This window comes from Pinus tabuliformis, chromosome 4_2 (genome assembly GCF_031772625.1).
Source record: "Pinus tabuliformis cultivar Carrire ecotype Pingquan chromosome 4_2, CPIR1, whole genome shotgun sequence".
NCBI lineage: Eukaryota > Viridiplantae > Streptophyta > Pinopsida > Pinales > Pinaceae > Pinus > Pinus tabuliformis.
Window position 1 is genome coordinate 688,394,077 of NC_142304.1, and position 22,546 is coordinate 688,416,622.

The 22,546-nt window shown below is 38.7% G+C and overlaps 1 protein-coding gene across 1 annotated transcript in view; it reads right to left on the bottom strand.

The window, feature by feature from the left end:
- The window catches only part of LOC149171324 (vesicle-fusing ATPase-like), a 492,059-nt gene that overhangs the window by 122,480 nt on the left and 347,033 nt on the right, over positions 1 to 22,546 (bottom strand). The gene's annotated exons all lie outside the window — the stretch shown is intronic.

Here is a 22,546-nt window from a genome sequence, read left to right on the forward strand (position 1 = left end):
TACTAGTGATTCTCCCATTACTATTGTCATTGTATCCTTTATTGTTATTGTTGTGCCCCTATTGTCTCCATATTGTTATTATTGTGCCCCATAGAATTCCACTATTGTTATTTTTGTGCTTTTATATTATTATTGTTAAGTCAGCTTTGGTTATATTGTGACCCCATTGACTCCTATACATAGAAAAAAGGTTTTGTCATTTGAATCATCTAAGAATTGTTTATTTGTGTGAGGTTTCCCCCTTGAAAAGACTTATTTCTAAGGCGTTGATCTATCTTTTCTATCTTTTTGTGAGCTGGTTTCATAACATTTGGTATCAGAGCTTTGGATTCTAGGGTTTCGCTGCTCCAAACAGGTCATTGTGGCATTTTCGCTATAACTTTTTCGCTACAAAGTTTCAGAAGCTAAAAAAAAACCCATTTGAGACGGAATTTGTCTGAACCTCGGGCCTAAATTTCAGATCTTGCCTCGCTATATGTTTGGAGATATAATATGAGGAAGTTAGGTTTTTGCAGACCCCCGAATTACATTCCAAACAGGTGACCTTGGGAAAATCGCCATAACTTTCACTCTAAGCATCAGATTGAATTTTCATAAAAAGTTACATAAAGAGGACAGACTGTAGTTTTTTGGGTATCATTTTCAGAATCTAAGGTTGAAACAGTGACCTGCAGCACGTCGTACAAGTTTTCTCTACTGACACAGTCTATACTCAGGTCATTGTGGGAGAGTTGGCATAACTCTTCATTGGAGAATTCAATCTTGATCAGACTTGCGGGGTTAGAAAGATTACTCAGAGGGTTACTGCATGAAGAAATCTCAGATCTTGGAGATCCAAAATTACAGAGATACATTAGATTCAATATCGAGCTCCTACAAAGTGAAAGAAGGTGTGGTTTTTTTTTTAAATTTTGCATAAGCTTGGTTTGAAAAATTAGTTTGAAGGAATTCAAAGGGCATAGTGAAGCATTATTATCGGTAATTGATGCTCCAAAGAAAGAAAATGGAAACACCTAGTAAGCAACCTGAAAAGCTCTAACATGACTCATGAAGAAGAGGAAGAAATGTAACATGATATATCAAAATTACGAGAGCAAATGCAACAAATTTCACTCGCACAAAAAGTAACAGAAGCTAAGATGGATGGTTGAAAGAAAGACATAGAAACTAAGATGTATGGCATGGAAGCTAAGATGGATGGTTTAATGAAAGGCGTAGAAGCTAAGATGAATGACGTGGAAGCTAAGATGGACGGCGTGGAAGCTAAGATGGATGATTTAAAGAAAGGCATGGAAGATTTGAAGACAGATTTGACAAAGTTTCTACAAGAAATGCTTACTAATGGCGAAAGGGTAGTAGGAAACTCATGATGAGAACAAAATAAATGTCAATCATAATTTCATATACTCTAACGTTGGATCGAAGAACCGCCATGTTCCAAAGATCGATATGAGGAAGTTTGATGGCAAGGATTTCGAAACATGGATACTACAGATGGAGCAATTTTTCGATCTCCATAATGTGCAAAACACAGAAAAGGCACGCATTGCAACTTTATATTTGGAACCAAATCAGTTTGTATGGTATCGATGACTTTGCTCTCGTAAACAAATTGTCACTTGGAGTATTTTTACAGATGAAATGATAGCACATTATGAGGATACAAAAAGCAACACTTTTTTTAGCCAATTGATAAATCTCAAACAAAAGGGTTCAATGATGGAGCACATTGAGGACTTCCAAAAATTGAATATAAGGGTAAAAGATATTCCAGAGGAGCATAGGATTGATGTGTTCATAGGGACTTTAAAAGATAACATCCAACATGAGGTTCGCCTTTGGGAACCAGATTCATTAGAGAAGGCATTCAGGTTGGCAAGAAAAATGGAAAGCAAAATTATGGCAACAAGGAAGCCTACCACTCACAATTATAAAGATGAAAGTGTTGTTGCCCCTAGCCATCCACAACCTACAAGGTTGACACCACAACAATTGGAAGAAAAAAGAGCAAAAGGGCTTTGTTACAGTTGTGATAGCAAATACACTAAAGGTCATAAGTGTGCCGAGAAGAAATTATTTTACATAGATTGTGAAGAGGAGGAAGAAAAGGAACAAGAAACATCAAAAGAAGAGGATATACACCAAGAACAAACCCTAGAAAAAGAAGAAATGAATCTGACCATATCTTGTAATGCATTAGCTGGAATTACCACTCCTCAAACTATCAAGATAGAAGGGCATATCAAGAAGAAAAAGGTAATAGTGTTAATTGATTCGGGAAGTACCCATAATTTTATTCATTGTAAGATAGCCAAGGAATTGAATTGCTTCCTATATCTAGCACCAGAGTGTCAAGTGATGGTTGCAAGTGGAGGAACCATAAATTGCTTAGAAAAGTGCCATAATATCAAGCTATCCATGGGAGAATATGTATTGAATAGCCCAATGTTTTCCATTCAATGGGTGGTGTTGATGTTGTACTAGGAGTCCAATGGCTACAATCCTTAGGTACAATAGCTTTTAATTTTCAAGAATTTTTCATGAAATTCTCTTCAAAAGAAAAGGAAGTTGAATTAAGGGGTATCGCAGGGAAACTGGGAAAGATAATCAGCTCTAACGGAATGACAAAGCTTCTAAAGAAAGAACAAAGAGGCATAATTGCACAATTATGTTCACTAGAGGTTCCCACATCGAAATCATCCATTTCTCCAGATCTCCAAAAAGTCTTCGACAATCATTCCAAGGTATTTGAGACTCCCAAAGGCCTCCCACCTATTCGTGATCATGATCATGCTATTAATTTGATTCCAGGAAGTGTTCCTCCAAACATCAAGCCTTACAAATATCCCTATGTCCAAAAGAGTGAAATTGAACGCATGGTTACAAAAATGCTAGAGGTTGGTATAATTCAACCTAGTCAAAGTTTTTTCTCTCCTCTAGTAGTATTGGTTCACAAGAAGGATGGATCATGGCACATGTGTCCAAATTATAGGGAGCTCAATAAGCTCACTATAAAAGATAAATTTCTCATTCCTGTCATTGATGAATTATTGGATGAATTGCATGGATCAATTTACTTCACCAAGTTGGATCTTCGTTCAGGATATTATCAAATCAAAATGAAGACTGAAGACATTCCAAAAATAGCATTTAGAACTCATGAGGGTCATTATGAATTTTTGGTCATGCCTTTTGGCCTTACTAATGCACCTTCTACATTTCAAGGTTAGACTGAAGACATTCCAAAAACAGCATTTAGAACTCATGAGGGTCATTATGAAATTTTAGTCATGTCTTTTTGGCCTTACTAATGCACCTTCTACATTCCAAGGTTTGATGAATTCCATTTTCAAACCCTTCCTTAAAAAATTTGTGTTAGTATTTTTTGATGATATACTAATCTACAGCACGTCTTGGAAGCATCATGTCCAACATGTTGACATGGTGCTCAAACTATTGGAGGAGAAACAATTATATGCAAAAATCTCCAAATGTTTCTTTGGAGTACAAGAGGTGGAATATCTAGGTCATACTGTATCTCATGAAGGTGTTAAGGTAGACCCTAGCAAAATTAAAATCATTAAGGAATGGAAAATCCCCACATCCATAAAGCATCTATGAGGATTTCCCAGGTTGACAAGGTATTATCGCAAGTTTGTTAAGAATTATGGGAGAATAGCAGCACCTCTAACAACATTATTGAAGAAAGATGCATTTTCATGGACTCCAGAAGCAACAAAGGCCTTTGAACATCTTAAAGAGGCAATGTGCCAACCACCAGTCTTAGCTACATCAGACTTCACAAAAACCTTTTTTGTGGAATGTGATGCCTCAGGAAATGGAATTGGTGTTGTTTTAATGCAAGAAGAAAGACCCATTGCTTTTGAAAGTCGTCCAATCAAAGGAAAGTATTTACACAAAGCTATTTATGAGAAGGAAATGTTGGAAATACTACATGCACTTAAGAAATGGTGACCCTACCTAATGGGAAGACACTTCAAGGTAAAAACAGATCATGATAGTCTTAGATACTTTTTAGAACAAATATTATCTTCAAAAGAGCAGTAAAAATGGGTCACAAAGTTGTTGGGTTATGACTTTGAAATCATCTACAAAAAAGGGAAGAAAAATGTTGTGGCAGATGCACTCTCAAGAAAGGATGAGGATGTGGAAGCATTTTTTTGTGCCATTTCTATTATCCAACCAGATTGGATAAACGAAGCAAGGGATGAATAATTGACGAGGAAGTGTGGGCACTCATTCAAAAGATACAACAAGATCCCAGTACATCTGATACATTTAGCTGGAAAAATGATTCGTTATGGTACAAGGATCGGTTATACCTATGTAAGAATTCCCAACTCAAACAAAAGATTCTTAGGGAATTGCACACCTCTCCCTTAGGAGGGCACTCAGGATTTCTAAAAACCTACCACAGGGTTAAGAAAGATTTTTTTTGGGATGGCCTTAAATCGGATATTCAAAAGTTTGTGGTGGAATGTTTGGTTTGCCAAAAAAATAAAGTTGAAACAATTAAGACCTCAGGACTATTACAACCTTTATCCATTCCAAGCCAATGTTGGGAGGAGGTTTCAATGGATTTTATCACAGGTTTATTCAAGTCCGAAGGAAAGAATGTTATCATGGTGGTAGTTGACAAACTTACCAAGTATGCACACTTTTGTGCATTATCTCATCCATTTAAAGCGAGTACAGTTTCTACTGCATTTATGGAAACAATTCAAAAGCTACAGGGAAACCCAAATATTATTGTAAGCGACAGAGATCCCATTTTCACTGGAAATTTTTGGACAGAATTATTTTCTTGTCTTGGTACTCAGTTAGCTCATAGCTCATCTTATCATCCTCAATCTAATGGGCAAACTGAGATAGTAAACAAATGTTTGGAACGATATCTTCGTTGCTTTGTATTTGATAAACAGACACAAAGGGTCAAATGGTTGCCTCTGACTGAATGGTGGTATAACACTTCCTTCCATACTGCAACAAAAATGACCCAATTTATGGCACTTTATGGATATCAACCACCATCCATCACATCATATTTGAGAGAAAATTCTAAGGTTCAAGCAGTGGAAGATCACATCAAGCATCCGCAACAAGGTCTCCAACTCTTAAAGGATAACCTCACCTTGGCGCAGAATAGAATGAAATAGCAGGCAGATCAACATTGCAGCGAAAGAAGTTTTGATGTAGGTGATTGGGTATTCCTATGGCTACAACCATATAAACAAATGTCCCTCAAGCAAGCTAAGAAGGATAATAAATTATCACCAAAGTATTATGGTTCGTACAAGGTGTTGCAAAAGATAGGTACTATGGCATACAAATTGGATCTTCCTGCAGCTTCCCGAGTGTACCCAGCTTTCCATGTTTAATGCTTAAAGAAGGTTATAGGTGACAAGTTTCCAGTTAAAACAATATTGCCAAAACTTGATGAGAAAGGAAAATCATATTGGACCCTGAAGCAGTCAAAGAAACAAGAACTCGACAGCTACGAAATCGATCAATTTCAGAGTATCTCATCAAGTGGAAGAACTTACCCGTTGAAGATTCCACATGGGAGGATAAGAATTTTATACAGAAGCATCTATAACTACTCAAGCGTTGAGGACAACACTTTTTTTAAGGAGAGGGGCATGTTAGGTCCCTATAATACTAGTGATTCCCCCATTACTATTGTCGTTGTATCCCTTATTGTTATTGTTGTGCCCCTATTGTCTCTATATTGTTATTATTGTGCCCCATAGAATCCCACTATTGTTATTTTTGTGCTTTTATATTATAATTGTTAGGTCGTCTTTGGTTATATTGTGACCCCTTATACTCCTATATATAGAAAAGAGGTTTTGTCATTTGAATCATCTAAGCATTGTTCATTTGTGTAATGTAAAGGAGGTTGTCCTCTCAAAGAGGTTTATTTCTAAGGCGTTGATCTATCTTTTCTATCTTTTTGTGAGTTGGTTTCATAACAAGCTAGGTCTGTGCTCTTGTCCCCATACCCCTTTTTTATATTAACCTTGGATTCTAGTCCCATGGGATCTTCTTTACTGACCATTGGCTTTAGGGATGGCATCTCATGGGAAAGCTTGATTTTGGTTGCATAGTCCCGCTCTCTCATCCACATATATTACCCCCTTTCCACTCATTATTACCCCATTCATCATTTCTCCCACCTGGGTCCACATAGGGCTAGCTCTCCCCTTCCCCTTGACCACACCTTGGGTCAGCCTTGGAACGATGCCCCGAAGGTTGATGCAACTGAAAAGAAAAGTAAAAGCATAATGGCCAGAACAAACACATTTAACATGTGGGCAAAAGCCAATACATGAGCTCTACCCCATCATCAGGGCCATCACCCTGGTTCCTACAAGTTCTATGAGCCTCCTTCATAATATAGGAACCCATGATTTTCCCAACCCTTAGTGGGCAATGAACCGAGCAATTAATTATCATAAAAGGGGATATCCACTACTATGTCTCACACATCATGCTCTTACCCCTTGAGCCCTGAGCAGTTAATTAAAGAAAAATCATAAAAAGGCAAAAGGCATATAAAGAAGGGTGGAAAAATCAAGGTCAGGGCACCTCATGTACCATGATTGGTCCCCCTTATACATTATATACCCAAGTGTGGGCTTCCATTTTACTAGCTACCTTTGTACCCCAGCATGTGGCCCAAGGCTGCCCCTTCTCATTCCCTACTCCATTCAACTATTTATCACATGCTACAACCTTTTAAAGGATGTACCTTGGACATATTATCCCCTTTAAAAGTAGAAACCACCTAATGGGATACTTGGTTAACCCCTTTCGGAGTTTGGAGACATTAGCACATGCCAAAGCCCATTATGGAAGGGCAGGCCATTATCAAATCCCCACCTGTGGTCCATGGTTTGTAAACTCTTTTACTCAATTTCCTTGATGACTTGTTGTACTGGAAGTATAGGGGACAAATTAGATCTTATGCAAGATTGCAAGTGGTCTCCATCTTTGGTTTGGTCTCCCTATACGGGGTCCTAATCCTCCAGAAGGCTACATTGGCACATGTAGGGTGTGTGTTGAGAGCCATGGGCCTCCACAATAGTAGACAACACTCCATGGATCCCCAGAGATGTTCAGAGATTGCTCAAGATTCACCTATTGGACGAGGAAGATGCACCTGGTTCACCTTTGCCCAGCCAGCCCCACAGATGTACCATGCACTTGGTAGTTGACCCAGGACTTGTAGGATGATGTGGCATCACCTACACCATCATCTAAGCCCTTACAGATGGTCTACAGGCATCTTCGACTTACTTGGAGACCCATGAGGTCACTTGTGTGCCCTCACAGCCATTGGGAGCACCACAAGTTTATTATGTGGAGAACAAGGGGCCAACCCCTTGTCCATTACTTTTGGAAGTCCAACTCATCATTTTGGCACTTATGGACTTCATCAGGCCTCTTAGAGAGCCCAATGACATACATTATTGATCATTCGACCTCTTGAAAGGCTTATTATTTTATTTGTGAGCTAGTTTGGTGGGCTTATCACCAATAGATAGTTATTTGCACATTATTTTAGTTGAAGGGCTAATGTAGGCTCAAATTAGGTAATTTGAACTCCTAATGAGTATATAAATAGGAGAGACATGAATTCATTTGTATCATCACTTTGGATTGGATCATTCTTCTCTTTGGAGAATTTCCACTTTTTCTGGGACGATGAATTGGAGCATCGATGAATTTTGATGTTTGGATTGGAGTATTTTATCTTGGAGCTTCTTTATTGTCAAATTGTTGATGGTTGGATATGTTATATTTGTTGAAGAATCTAGGGCAATTAGATATAGTAGGATTCTTCTAGGCTTGATAACAATTTGTGAAGCACTTTTACAATTTATCTTGTTAGCTTGATCTTCTTCTCTTATTATTATTATATGTGTGTTTACTTCATCAAAATGTTACCAAAACACAATAAACAAGAACACAAGATATTGGCTCTCTGTCAGGGCAAAACCTCTCTCTCTTAGAGAGGAAACCCTTTCGTAAATTGCTCTTATTGAAGCTTCTTATTGATCAATGCCAAACCCAAGACCCTTGACAGGAATATCCTCCAAGCACAAGTCAAGTCCTTCCTTCTTCCGGCACTTCGTCCTACTCCTTCTTTTGGTAATTGAGAGACCTTGTTATGTGAGCTCTAGAAGAGATGACAGCTTGAGGATATGAATATTGTAGCTCCCTATGGAGATGACATTTCTAATTTCTTGTGCATTAGTGAGGGAAAATGGGATATCGGCAACCATCATTTTAACAGTGACACTATTTATGATATTGACATGGAAAATGAGGTTGAAATTGATTCTCCTTTTCTCTAGGACATTACTCATAATGATATCCCTACTCACATCATCAAAAGGGAGGATTGTGGTTTTACCTCACATGAAGAAGATTTATTGGAAATGGTAGGCCCCATTTATGACATCGATGATGACACTGACGAAGGCCTTGTTTTCCCATACCTTCCCCAAGATCCCGATAGCATAGCTACATTACCCCTGAGCCCGCACCTTGCCCTTTCTCACATTACCACCATCATTGATGATCCGTTTTCCCCTCCTGGGTATGACGTTGAGGAAGAACCAACCATTAGTTTTATCCCTCCTCCCCGCTCATACCCTCAAGATTCTGAATATGATCATCATGACCACCCTGTTTGGTGTGTCTCCCCTTGTCATTGGTCTCCCTTCCCTCCCATTCATGACCCTATGGTGGTCATAAACATAAAATTAATGATCAGGACCATAACGGGGATGATATGCTTGAGGTTGCTATCCACCGAAGGTTTATGAGCTTAATTGTTGATATCTCTATATGTTAATTGGAAGAAAGGATCCTGTGGAATAGATGGCATCCCTTGGCTCCATCTGTCCCCGTGATACTCCATGCATGCCCACTTCATTTTCCCACCTCCCACTCTTGTGACCTTCTATGTTGTCATTCCTACCCCTGCCTTTGGATTTATTGCAAGAGTGAGCATAAGGTTAGTTGCTTTCATATTAACTGGATGATATGTTGGTTACATTGGGTCTATGATTATACTTAGTATTTGGGTAACATAACATGCATGTTAGAGTAGGATGCATTGCATGCTCATTTTCCCCATTAGAACTAACATCATATGATATTATCATGCTAGATTAGTTGCATTTAGATTGAAATTTCATTTTTACTTTCTTGTTGACTTTTACGACCTAATCCTAAGCATGTGTGATCATAAGACACCACCAAAATATGTTGCCCGGTGTGCTTGGTCTTTGATATGTGCATGTGACAAATCTGCGATTCCAAGAGATTGTCGGTGTTTTCATGACCTCCCGTTAGAGTACATTTGCGCACTTTTCAAGAGCGCATGTCCCAATTGGAGCTAGATGTTACCCACCACTTGTGGGTAGTATATATAGAAGGAACTTTTTTTCTCCTAGATGGTCCTCAGCCGACAGCTAGCAACCCCTTGTAGCCACCAGATAGCTCAATGTGTCAATATCTCCACCTCCTGAGCCAACCATGTGGTCCCTCATGCACTTGTTATGATTGTATGTTTGAAGGTGGGCCTCTCGACCATGAAGGTATGACTTTTCATTGGTATAGTTGAGTAATTTTCCTTACTTGTCATGGGCACTTTGGGCATGGATTGGTGGGGGGATTCGGTGGAAAGAGTCATCTAGGTTTGTACTCTTGTCTCCAATGCCCGATTTCGTGGTTAGCACTATATCCTAGTCTTGTGGGATCTCCTTTACTGGCCTCTAGATTCAGGGTTGACACTACTTCGGAAATCCCGACTTTGGTTGTGTGGTCTTGCTCCCCGACACCACATGTGTTGCCCCCTTCCATTCATTTTAGCCCCATTCATCTCTTTTCCCATCCAGGTCCACATAGGGTTAGCCTCCCCCTTCCCTTCTCCACACCTTGGGTCGGGCCTGGAATGATGCCTCGAAGGTTGATGCAGCTAAAATAAAAGAAAAAGCATAATTTGGCCACTCTCAACAGGAAATATACCACAAAATGCAAAAGATGGTCGGGACATACAAATTTAGCGCGTGGGCAAAAGCCAAACATGAGCTCTACCCCTTATCCACGGCCATCACCCTAGTTCCTATGGGCCCTAAATGAGCCCCTTCAATCATTAAGGAACTCATGATTGTCTCAACCCCTGGTGGGTGATGAACTGCCCCACCTTAAGGGGGTATCCACAACTATATATTACACATCATGCTCCCATCCCCTATAGCCCTGAGCAGTTATGAAGAAAAATGAATCAATGGCAAAACACATATGAAGAAGGGTGGAAAAACAAAGGCCGGGGTCACTCATGTACCACGATTTTCTCCCTCCTACACTCATATACCCAGGTGTGGGTTTCCCTTATTATAGCTACCCTTGTAGCATGACATATGGTCTAGATGTTTCCCCTGATCCCCACTCCATTCCATTACTATATCATTTTCCACCTACCACTTGGAGGATGTACCATGGACATGTCACCCCCTTTAGAAGTTGAAACCACCTCATAGGGTCCTTGATTAACCGCCATATTGAGCTTTGAGACATTTGTACATGCCAAAGCCCACTATGGAATGGCATGCCACCATGCAGTGCCCCATTGGTTCCATTACTTGTAAGCTCTTTTACTTGATTATTCTATTGATTTGTTGTATTGGAGGACAAGGAGACGCAATGGATCTTATGCAAGATGTCAGATGGGTCTCCAATTAGGGCTTGGTCTCTCTATACGAGGTCTTGGCCCTCCAGAGGGCCACATTGACACTTGTAGGGTGAGCATTGACAACCATGGACCTCCACAATAGCAGAGAGTACTTCATGGATCCCCAACACTACTTATGGATTGTTCGTGTTCCACCTTTTGGTTGAGGATGATGCACCTAGTTCACGGTGCCCAGCCAGCTACACACTTGCACCATACACTTGCAGATGATCTAAGGTCCAGATGAGGGTTATGTCATCATCTTAGCCCTTACAGATGGTTTACAGGCGTTTTTGATCCATTTGGAGACCCATGAGGTGTCCTTGTGCCCCTCACACCCACTTGGGGGAACCATAGGGATTTTCTTGGAAAACAAGGGGCCAACCCCTTCTCCACTATGTTTGACGTCCATTCGCATCATGGCACACTCAGGACTTCATTAGGCCTCCTCAAAGGCCCAACGAATCACTTTATTGATCATTCTACCCTCTTGAGAGGCTTATTCTTATGTTATTGAGCTATCTTGGTGGGCTTGTCACCAAGGGATGTTATTATGCACATTATTTTATTTTAGGGGCATTATTAGTCCAAATTAGGCCATTTGAATCCCTTAGAGGAATGTATAAATAGATTAGAGGTGATTTATTCTCTCATCATCACTTGGATTTGATTAGTATCTCTTGTGAGATTTTCGCACTTTTTGAAAGGTAAATGTTTTGGAGCTTTCTTGATGCACTATGATGTTTGGATTTTTGCTATTGTATTCGAAGCTTCTTTCTAATGCGAAGTTGATGAATGGATATACTCTCTCTCATGTAGGTCGAATTTTGATGTTATTCTTGTTATTTTATTCGTTTACTACATGTGATGATTATCATTATTCTTGTATGGATTAAAGTAAATGCAAAATTCTTTTGGGAACCTTGAATAAGTGATTTAATGCATGTGTTGTACTTGAAGAGAGTGGGTGAATGTTCCTAGAGGCACCTCTTAGGTTGAAAGACCTCAAAACTTCATCTCTTTGGCAAATTTGAAGTATAAATCCCTATTGACCTAGTTGTTTCCTTTAGAGAGGCTAGCAAGATCAATTAGGGCTCCTTAGCACATGAAAATTCTTGATCTATGTGTATCTTGCCTCCATTAAGCCCAAGCAATAAGGCACTGATCCTCGTATCCCTTTGGTGGTCAAATTTTCCTCTCTTTTCTTCACTTTTTCCAATTCTAGGCCTAACCCCCGAAGGTCTCCTACGGAATCACATAAAATCTTTTGTAGCCATCCAAACGCATTGAAAATTGGTCCACAACTACGATGGGGTCTTCTCAAGGGGTCCAAATTTGAGCACAATCCGACAGTGGAATCCCAAGATATCGCAGGCCCTAACTTGAGGACCATTTCTCTCCCTAAATTGATTTTGGATTAGTGTCCTCACTTGGATCATCACATTGAAATTTCAAAAGAAAATTAGTCATTTGATCCTATTCTCTTCCCTAATTACGTCAAGCCCCTCTTTGGTTGATCAACTCCATACCCTTGACCTAGTTTGGGTCCACCTGGGTTCTCTGTAGTCCCACAACTTTATAACTCAAATTCCACAAGGACTACAGAGAATCCATTTCTCCATAAGGATTCTTGTTAAGTTTAGGTATATTCTATGCTTAGAGTAATTTATTTCAATTTTCACAGTTAGCTCAATATCTTTTCCAGCTTAGCAATCACATCAGTATTAAAGTAAACTGCAGATAGAACATAAACATAAATCACAGAAGACAAGCCAAGACAAGAGGACACAGGATGTGGCGCTAGCTAGGGACAAACCCCAATGTGGGGAAACCCTTGATCAATTCTTCTTATATGTTCTTCAATAGTTCAACAGAGAGAGAGAGAGTACATATACATAAATCTAAGATTTTATGACAACAACAGTATGTCCATCATTCTATTAATGATGACTAATCTAAGATGCAATCCTAAATTGCCATGACAGTCTTCAATCAATAATAGAACTATAGCATGTCCCTTGACAGTGAAGAGTCACTGATCTGATGAGGGCACCTGTGCTGTATTAATCTTCCTTCATAATCTCTGACCAATAGAGCAGCTGCAAGAGACCCATGCTATGATGTTATGGCATATGGCCTAGCACATAGCAACACAGAAGTAACTGTCTTTATAATCATCGGTGCTTCAGAATGTTAGCATCCAATCATTTGAAGCCAGCCCTACATGGTCTGAGATAAGTCTGAGTGCAAACTCCTTCATCACACAAGTTTACCTTATGACTGTGACTTCCACTTGCAAGCATTCTCATACCTGGAACAACCTTTATCATAGTACTAACATCTGCAGCCGTGAGCTGTCACCTATAGCTATGCTGAAGCTTCCTTCGGCTGTGACTTAGTAACCCTTCTAGTTGTGGATGAGAGACAATTCATGGGTCTTCCATAAGCCTACGGCCAAACCTCCTCATTGCTGCTAAGATTTCTCTTTTCTACGATGCTTCACCTTGGCCAGCGATAAGGGAACTATCAGAACAATGGGTAGGAGCCTCTTCTTAGGTCTCCTTGATAGTGTCTAGATGCTCCCTTTTACTGCGAATTAAGGCCTCCCCATGTGCCTCCTGTTGCGGCATATATGACTGCGTCCTAGGGCACCATAGAGACCTCCTGAGACTACGGTTTAGAGCCTCATAGCATCGAATGTGCTCTAGCCACGAAATTTGGTGGAGAGGCTAAGGCACATGAGATCTCCAATACCCAGAAAGGGTTTGGGCAGATTCTAAACAGTTTGGGAGATATTAAAAAAATTAATATTTTTAATGGAGTCCTTAAGTCTAAACTTAGGGAAATTAAAATGTTAATGTGAATTAATATAAAACTGTGTTAGAATGGTACAAAAGTCATGGATCAAGCTAGATCTAATCTTAGCCGTTGATTAGGGACTTAATCTCGGCCGTTGATCTGTCAACAAAAAAAGTATAAGAGGAGGCTTGAGGGTCACTTGGAGAGCACACCAAGAGATCAAGATTTCGACTTTCTGGCACTGGGTTTGCTGAGAAAGTCGAGAGAGTGATCTGGAGTTGCAATTGAGAGGCAGTGAATACAGAAGCAAAAAGGCAGAGATAGTGTTGGGAGGATAAGCGCAGCAGCCATGAAAACTGACACAGAGGGCAGAAGTTGGAACTACCGAGAATAGCCAAAACTGCCGGAATTGCCGGACGTAGAGAGTTTTTCATAGGGCAGATTGGAGCTGAAGAGCTGCCGGAGTGTTTATTTGCGGTTTCAGCCGGAGCATCTGTCTCCGAAGGAGAGGTACTACTGCCGAGATTTTTCTCTGTTGGGTGAGCCAGATTTGGCACCCAGATTGTATTTTGAAACTACTTAATAAATCAAACCCTCAGATAGCTGCACCAATTTTCCCGCATTGGGTTATTCCGGGGACATTAGTCCAAAAATAACAATGTCATTTGTGTGCTTGTTCTGTTTCCTTTAGTTGATGATCTATAATGTGTTGAGCATGTACTTGTGTTTATTTTCAGTATTTACATGGTAAATAACTTGTTAATTAATTAGAACAAGTAGGAAGGAATAAATCAGAAAGTACATGGAGGGTTTCTAACTGTTAGACTTAGAAACTTCAACATGGTATCAGAGCGTGGTTGTAGATCACAGGAGAACTTAGGACATCAACCGAGCAGAGCAGCAGCAACAGAAAACAGTTGTCCCGAGTGATAGAAGTTGTTCCTAGCAGCAAAACAGCAAGGAAGGGGTGACGCAGTGCCTGCATCATCAAGTTTGGGCCAAGAAGAGGCTGCGTAGAGGCTGAGGGAGGCAAAGACAGGCTCATGCAGAGCCACGCAAAGGCCAGGAGGGCTGACGCAGTTGGCTTAGGGAGCTAGTTTGTCAGTTTTGGGACTGCATAGAGCCTAGGAGATCTCACCTTCAAATTGTTGGGGTTTAGGAGGGTGTGGATAAGTTGCAGAGTGGAGTTGGTCGGGTACTGTTGTCAGAACAGTACCTAACAGGGCAAGGCCAACGAGGAGGGAGTTGCTATCGAGGGTTTCTGGCCGAGAAATCCGGATCAGTGGGGAGACATCGAGTTGTAGTTAGGAGGACTACAGAAAATGAGGGGCAAGATCATCGAGGTACCCAACCTCTTGGATTATACCTGGCTACGGGAGCCCCGAAGAGTAGCAGGACTGGCAGATGTCGATAGAGACGGATGAGGATGGAGCGGTAGAGAGAGCTACAATGCAGGATTCCTAGGACATCGCGAGGCTAGCAGGCTGCAACAGTGCGAGAGGCACGGGAGTGTTGCACCAGTGCAAGATGGCACAGAGAGGTGTGCAACGGTGCGAGAAGTAGGGAGTTGTTGCAACAGCGCAGAGGTCAGAGAGTGAGCACTTGTCAGCGACAGAGGGAGCTTCAGCATCGGGAGTGTCTCTAGCCTGACAGAGATGTCAGAGTTGGGAGATCAGTTACTTACTTTTCAGTAACTGAGTTACAATGCAACAATTAGCAGTGGCAGTGCTATGGGCATCATGATGCAGCATGATAAGAGGGGATGCAATGCAGACGCAGCAGTGGCAGTGGCAGGGCCATGGGCAGTAGCACGGATGCAGAGGGAGCTGTCGTACAAATGCAGCAGTGGCAGTGGGAAAGCCATGGGTGACAGTACGGGATGCAACAGTACAGATGATGGGCATCAAGCCTGGCATCAAGGACCGATGTTGGATGATTAGAGTAATACTCAGTGAGGAGTATTGCTAGAGCACAATCCTCTGTAACGAATAAAATATATATAAATAATGTAAAATAATATAAATGATAATAAGCATAAATAATTATTAGTTAAGTAGTAATTAGGTTGAAGAGGCATGTTTAATTGAAACATGACTCTTCATGAAGAGACACTTGCCTGATATATAAGCAAGCTTCTCGTTCTCATTTGTAAATCATTCATTATCATCATCATTCTTATTCTTATTCACATATTTAATATATAATATTTATATCCTTAATGGATAATTTGATATTCCAAGTCTTTTGGAGTAATTAATCTTAAGAAGGAACTTTGTTCGCTTCATTTGGTATCAGAGCCACGTTTGGCTGATCACCAGGCCTTTGGCTATCGACTCTTCGTCAAATTTATTGCTGTTGCAGTTCAAGCATTCGCTAAATATTTGGGAGTTTCTCCTTTTCTCCGTTTTTCTAGGCCTTTGGCCATAAAAAAAAATTAACCCAAAAAAAAATATAAGTAAATAAAATTAAAAAAAAAAAGAAGAAGAAAAAAGAAAGTAAAAAAAACACAAACGGATACAAAATCTCATACCAAGTATATTTAAACTTTTTACGTGAAGAAGCCCGTGGTTTTAAAAACAACCCATGGTATTTTAAAAAGTTAAAAAAAAAAAACAAAAAAAACAAAAAAACAAAAGGAATACATTTTACTTTTTACGTGGAGAACATTTTAACGGAGGTTTTAAAAACAACCCATGGTAATAGCCCATGGTATTTTAACATCGTGACCGTGTCATATGAAAAGACGTGACCTTTATATTTATTAAGTGGGGTGACAATAAAAATTTATCAAGGAAGTAATTAAGTATATAAAAAAAGTGACCAATTTATTGTTTAAAAAAAGAAGTGAAACTATTATCATTATAAGATAATAAAGTTATTTTGAAAAGGGGTCTTAATATAAAGAAATACATACATATATAGAGGGCAACAATATAAAGGAGTATTTTCTTTTTTAAAAAGGGTATTCAAGTTTTAACAATCCACATTAGAGGAGAATATTTGAAAAATATATATAGAAGAAATAAGTGATATTTTATAATAAAAATAGCTCCAGTTGAAATATTTTTTACGTAAAAACATTAAGGCAAAAATGGAGACTAGTAATGAAAGGTTTCCTGAAACCCATAGTACATGTGTTTGCACATTATTTCAAATCAAAGGATCGCTCGTAGGAAGAGACATCATAATCTCTATCTGTCCTGCTGAAAGAATTAATTATGTTAGTCCTAAATGTGCTAACCAATTGGTGATTCCTGAATCAAATATAGTTGAAACAAATATTTTTGGCAAACAATACGATATAAGCAATTTACACCTAAATATTGGAGATTATACTTTTATCTCAAAATTCACTGTGAAAACCTTACGTTTTTATGATAGTGACATTGATAGTGACATTGTTTTGGGGTTACCTTGGATGGGAACTCTAGGTTCCTTTATTCTAAATACAAAAAAGAAGTTTTTAACATTTTCTTACAAGAAGAAGAAAATAACGCTCCAAGATTTTACACTAAAACCAAATTAACACCAGAAGATATCTCAGATATTTCAAAAGTAATGTCTCAAGAAGGTAAAAAGGTATTACAAAATATGCAAAAAGAAATTGACAAAATCAATGTTGACAAAAATGAAGAAATTTCTCGATTTAAAAACCATAACGAAAAATTACTGTTGCAAATTAAGAAACTTAACAAGGATAAGAAGTCATTAGAAAACAAGGTACAACAACTTATCGAGAAAGAAGCATCAAATGTAGGAATTCAAGTTGATGACAAAACAACAAATACCGATCGAGTGAATATGATAACTCAAGAAGACAAGCCAGTTAAAGAAACGACACACTTAGATGTTGCAATTCAGACAATGAACACCCAAGTGAATGTTCCATAACCATCTCAACAACATCTTGCCAGAAGAAAATATAAAAATTGGCACATGCCCAGTAAGGAGAAATCAAACCAAAAAAGTTCCATATCGGCATCCGAATCATGAGAACGGACGAATCAACCATGATACGTATTGGGACTATTCAGACCAGAAACAACAAATTGATGTTTCAGATAATAATGACGTAAAATCAATCCAGTCTTATGCTAACAAGTCGTTACAAAATTCCAGTGATCAAAATACTATACAGAAGATTAATCTCGGATGGTCTGATCCCTTCTCGGTGCGACAATTTTGTTTGTCACTAAGAAGATCATATCAACTTGTATCAGCGAGGATGACTATTCCAAGAGAGAGAGACGTTCGAAGTCGAAAAAGAGATCAAACCTTTTTTCATCGACAAGCTTTGAAGACAAAGCTCTTTGAGGAAGGAGGCAATGTAACGAATAAAATATATATAAATAATGTAAAATAATATAAATGATAATAAGCATAAATAATTATTAGTTAAGTAGTAATTAGGTTGAAGAGGCATGTCTAATTGAGACATGACTCTTCATGAAGAGACACTTGCCTGATATATAAGCAAGCTTCTCGTTCTCATTTGTAAATCATTCATTATTATCATCATTCTTATTCTTATTCATATATTTAATATAATATTTATATCCTTAATGGATAATTTGATATTCCAAGTCTTTTGAAGTAATTAATTTTAAGAAGGAACTTTGTTCGCTTCATCCTCGCTAAGAGAGAATGTTGATTTGGTGTAGCATCAGATGTGCTCTAGCCACGAAATTTGGTGGAGAGGCTAAGGCACATGAGATCTCCAATACCCAGAAAGGGTTTGGGTAGATTCTAAACAGTTTGGGAGATATTAAAATAATTAATATTTTTAATGGAGTCCCTAAGTCTAAACTTAGGGAAATTAAAATATTAATGTGAATTAATATAAAACTATGTTAGAATGGTCCAAAAGTCATGGATCAAGCCAAATCTAATCTTAGCTGTTGATTAGGGACTTAATCTCGGCCGTTGATCTGTCAACGAAAAAAGTATAAGAGGAGGCTTGAGGGTCACTTGGAGAACACATTAAGAGATTAAGATTTTGACTTTCTAGGGTTGGAATTGCTGAGAAAGTTGAGAGAGTGATTTGGAGTTGCAACTGAGGGGCAGTGAATACAAAAGCAGAGAGGTAGAGATAATGTCGCAAGGATCAGCACAGCAGCCATGAAAGCTGACACAGAGGGCAAAAGCCAGAACTATCAGGAACAGCCGGAACTGCCAGGAACTACCGAAACTGCCAGGAAAGCTAACGCAGAGGGCAGAAGTCGGAACTGCCGGGAACAGTCAGAACTGTTGGGAAAGCTGACGCAGAGGGCAGAAGCCGACACTGTCGGGAATAGCTGGAACTGTCCGGGAATTGCTGAAATTGCCAGGAAAGCTGACGCAGAGGGTTTTTCGTGGGGTAGATTGGAGCTGAGGAGCTGCTAGAGTGTTTATCCGGGGTTTCAGCCAGAGCATCTGTCTCCGAAGGAGAAGTACTACTGCCGAGATTTTTCTTTGTTGGGTGAGTCGGATTTGGCACACAGATTGTATTCTGAAACTACTTAATAAATCAAAACCTCGGATAGTTGCACTGGTTTTCCCGCATTGGGTTTTTCCGGGGATATTAGTCCAAAAATAACAGTGTCATTTGTGTGCGTGTTTCTATTTCCTTCAGTTGATGATCTGTAATGTGTTGAGCATGTACTTGTGTTTATTTTCAGTATTTACATGGTAAATAACTTGTTAATTAATCAGAACAAGTAGGAAGGAATAAATCAGAAAGTACACGGAGGGTTTCTAACTGTTAGACTTAGAAACTTCAACAATCCATCAGCGGATCTATGCTCTCCATAAGTGCATATTAGATCATACATTGAGTGTGTTTAGGATCCCTTTCTTGACAGCTTTTAAGGCCTGTCTTCCATAGAGTTAGGTCTCCTCTATACAGTCATTCAATTGTGTTTAGAGGGCTGCATTAGTCCTCCTATTTTCTGCGGCTAGGGCATAACAAGACCCTCCTTCCTCTGTGTTGACCACTACTGGTCAACTTCCCATGCAGTACACCCTCTTTTCTTGGCAGAAAGGGGTAGCACCTGAACGACGTGTCCGTGCCAGCCTACAGTCATCAGCAGCTTGAGGATTTCAATTGTAAACCCAGTCTGCATATATGAATTGTAAATAATCTAAGCAGACATGAGTCAATGTATGTAATTTGCCTAGGTGGACCTAACTTTCTGTTGATGATCTACGTCCCGGAAGGTTTTTTGTCTCACCGATCCACGGATCGGCAGAGTTTTCCTTCAAACCTGACCCCAAAGCCGGGATGGATTCCGTCATCAGAAAGTTTGGGAGAGTCTTATATGTTAGTCTGCTAGATTATAGTTGTGTCGCAGAACTGGGTGTTCTATGAGGGTCTGTGTTAAGTGGGTTCATCCTTTTGAGATGTAAATTGTAAAAAAATCATGATGTAATGTGTCCTGAGGGTTGAGAAATGTTTTAAATCCCCTCGTGAGTCCTAAGTCCTAGGTCCTAGGTGATGTTTCCAATGGCTTAGTTCGATGATCCATTTAAAAAATGAAATAAAATAATAAAAGATTAAAAATTTAAAAATTTAAAAAATGAAATAAATAAAAAAATAATAAAAATTCAAAAATTCAAAAAATAATAATAAAAAATAATTTAAAAATTTAAAAAATAATAATAAAAAATTAATTGAATAAATCGACGGATGAGATCAAGAGATGTCTTGATTCTCATCAACGGTCGAGATCATTTTTACATGGATCAATCGAACTAGCCGTTGGAGCATTTCCTTTAAATAGGGTGCTAGGAGTCATTTTCAGATCATTCGATCTGTGAGTCAGTACTGAAAAAGCTCTCGTGTAATCTGATTTCTGGTTAATAAAAGAAGACTTTGGGGTCCAAAATTTTGCTGGTGTTACTCTCTGGAATTGCTGTGAGATTGTTTCATTTTCTGCATATGTTATTTTTTAGCCATTAATAATAGCTTTTTGTAGAGCATTGTGAGCACAGGTATCTTGTTCACTTGCTGGGGTTTGGGTGCTGTTAGGGTTTCTGAAGTAATGGCAGGTATCTCCATTACTCCCTGAGATCTAGCAGCATTTTGCCCTCTTTATTGACAGTTGTTTCGAGCTGTGCAGAAAACATCATTGAAAGAATATTGGTGGGCGTTTGGGGAAGTTCTAGGCTGAACCAGCCGACTCCCACAGGCTTTTCTTTGCAGAGCCTAGCTGATTTTGGCCCTGGGTTAATCATTAAGAGTTTTCTTTTCGGGTTTACATGAGAGATTTTCTGAAACATTACATGATATTCTAAGTATTCCTGTTATTATTTGCTGAATCAGGCTGTCAAGGGGCCATATCTGTAATTTTTTTTGGGCTGGATCTAGGGTTTTGATTTCGTTTACTGCAAAAAAAAAAAAAAAAAAAAAAAAAAAAAAAAAAAAAAATTGTGATTTTAGTTTAATTTTGAAGGTTTTTTGCATATATCTGTGGGCTTTGTTGTGTAGCTTGCAGAGAATCCTGACGTCTTGAGGTGATTATATAGGCGAGACAGCGTTTTAAGGATTCACATAATAGGCATAGCACACATTTTAAATGCCACTGGAGAGAAAGTGACTGCAAAGGCGTCTGTTTTGTTGCTGTATGGTGTTGGAAACCCTCATCAAACTTCTCCAAGTCACCGTGTCAGTCTTCCAAAAGTGTTTTGCAGCGGCAGGAACAAATACAGTCTATCAGTGGTTTGAAAATTTAAGAAACCTTCAGCACTGTCACAAATCCAGCGTTGCCATCGCCAGCTTATAAATGCGCCACCGTTGAGAATCCTCAGATAAAATTGCAATTCTCAATTCGATCATTCAACTTACAAGCAAAAGGCATTGTCTCAAAATCGATTTCAAGCTTGTCCTGTCCGCCCGTAGCAAAACGCTTTCCTTTCATTTACGCAGACAGTCCAAATTGACGCACGTTTGGGCAATCGTTTTACAACACGTTCACTCCATCGAAACCCTGTGGATCTGCGCACTTCCTGAGTCGAATTCATCACGCAGGCAAATTTCATTGAGATACTCATCGAATCAAATCAGCAAACGCTCTAAAACGATCCCAGTCCCTTGTGCCGTCGACCTGTGCAGCAATAAAAAGGTGTTACGGTTGGTATAAATTCGTATTTGGTCAGCAACCTCAGGCTATCAACTCGTTCTTCTCCAGATTGCTGCCATCACTTGATGCGTAAGTGATTTCTGAACCATCCGCTCCAAATCTTCATCGTGAATCCGTTTTTGGGCATCGTATACAGGTAAATTACTTTGCCGCAGGGAATCGCAGTTATATTCAGGAGTTTAAGGCGTATTTTTGACAGGTCACGGGTATCGTTTTTTCATTTTTGATTTGCCTTTTATGACCATAAGCTTGTCTACAGTTTAGATACGTAGGTTTAGTTAGGGTATAGCTTTTTTTTATTTCTTTGTTAAATTTTAAAAGGAAGAGGGTTAGCGTAGGTCCAAGTTTGGGTTAGAATTCAATTTTAGATTAAAAATTTTAGATTTTAATTTTTAGATTAAGGTAGATTTTAATTAGATTTTAATTCATTTAGTTTAGTTTAGATTTATTTTGTTAGTTTTAATATTTTAGCTTTAGTTTTATTTTTTTTATCTTAAAGAGTTTAGATTCAAGTTTTTTTTAGATTTAATTTTTATAAAAAAAAATAAATAAATAAATAAATAAATAAATAAATAAAAAGTAAAAAAATAAATAAAAAGATTTATTTAGATTTAGTTTTATTTTAGTTCTAGATTAATTTTTTTTAGTTTTCATTTTTTTTTAAATTTTGCTTCAAAAAAAAAAAAAAAAAATTTGGGATTTTTTTTTTTTTTTTTTTTTTTCTTTGTCAGATCCAGTTATTTTACGAGAATTGTTTTTTCACGCTGAGATCTGGATTTTCAAGTCGAGATGCGAAGTTGACATATGATTGCTGTTCATGATTCATGTTTCTATATCATTTAACAAGTAATCGTTTTTTTTA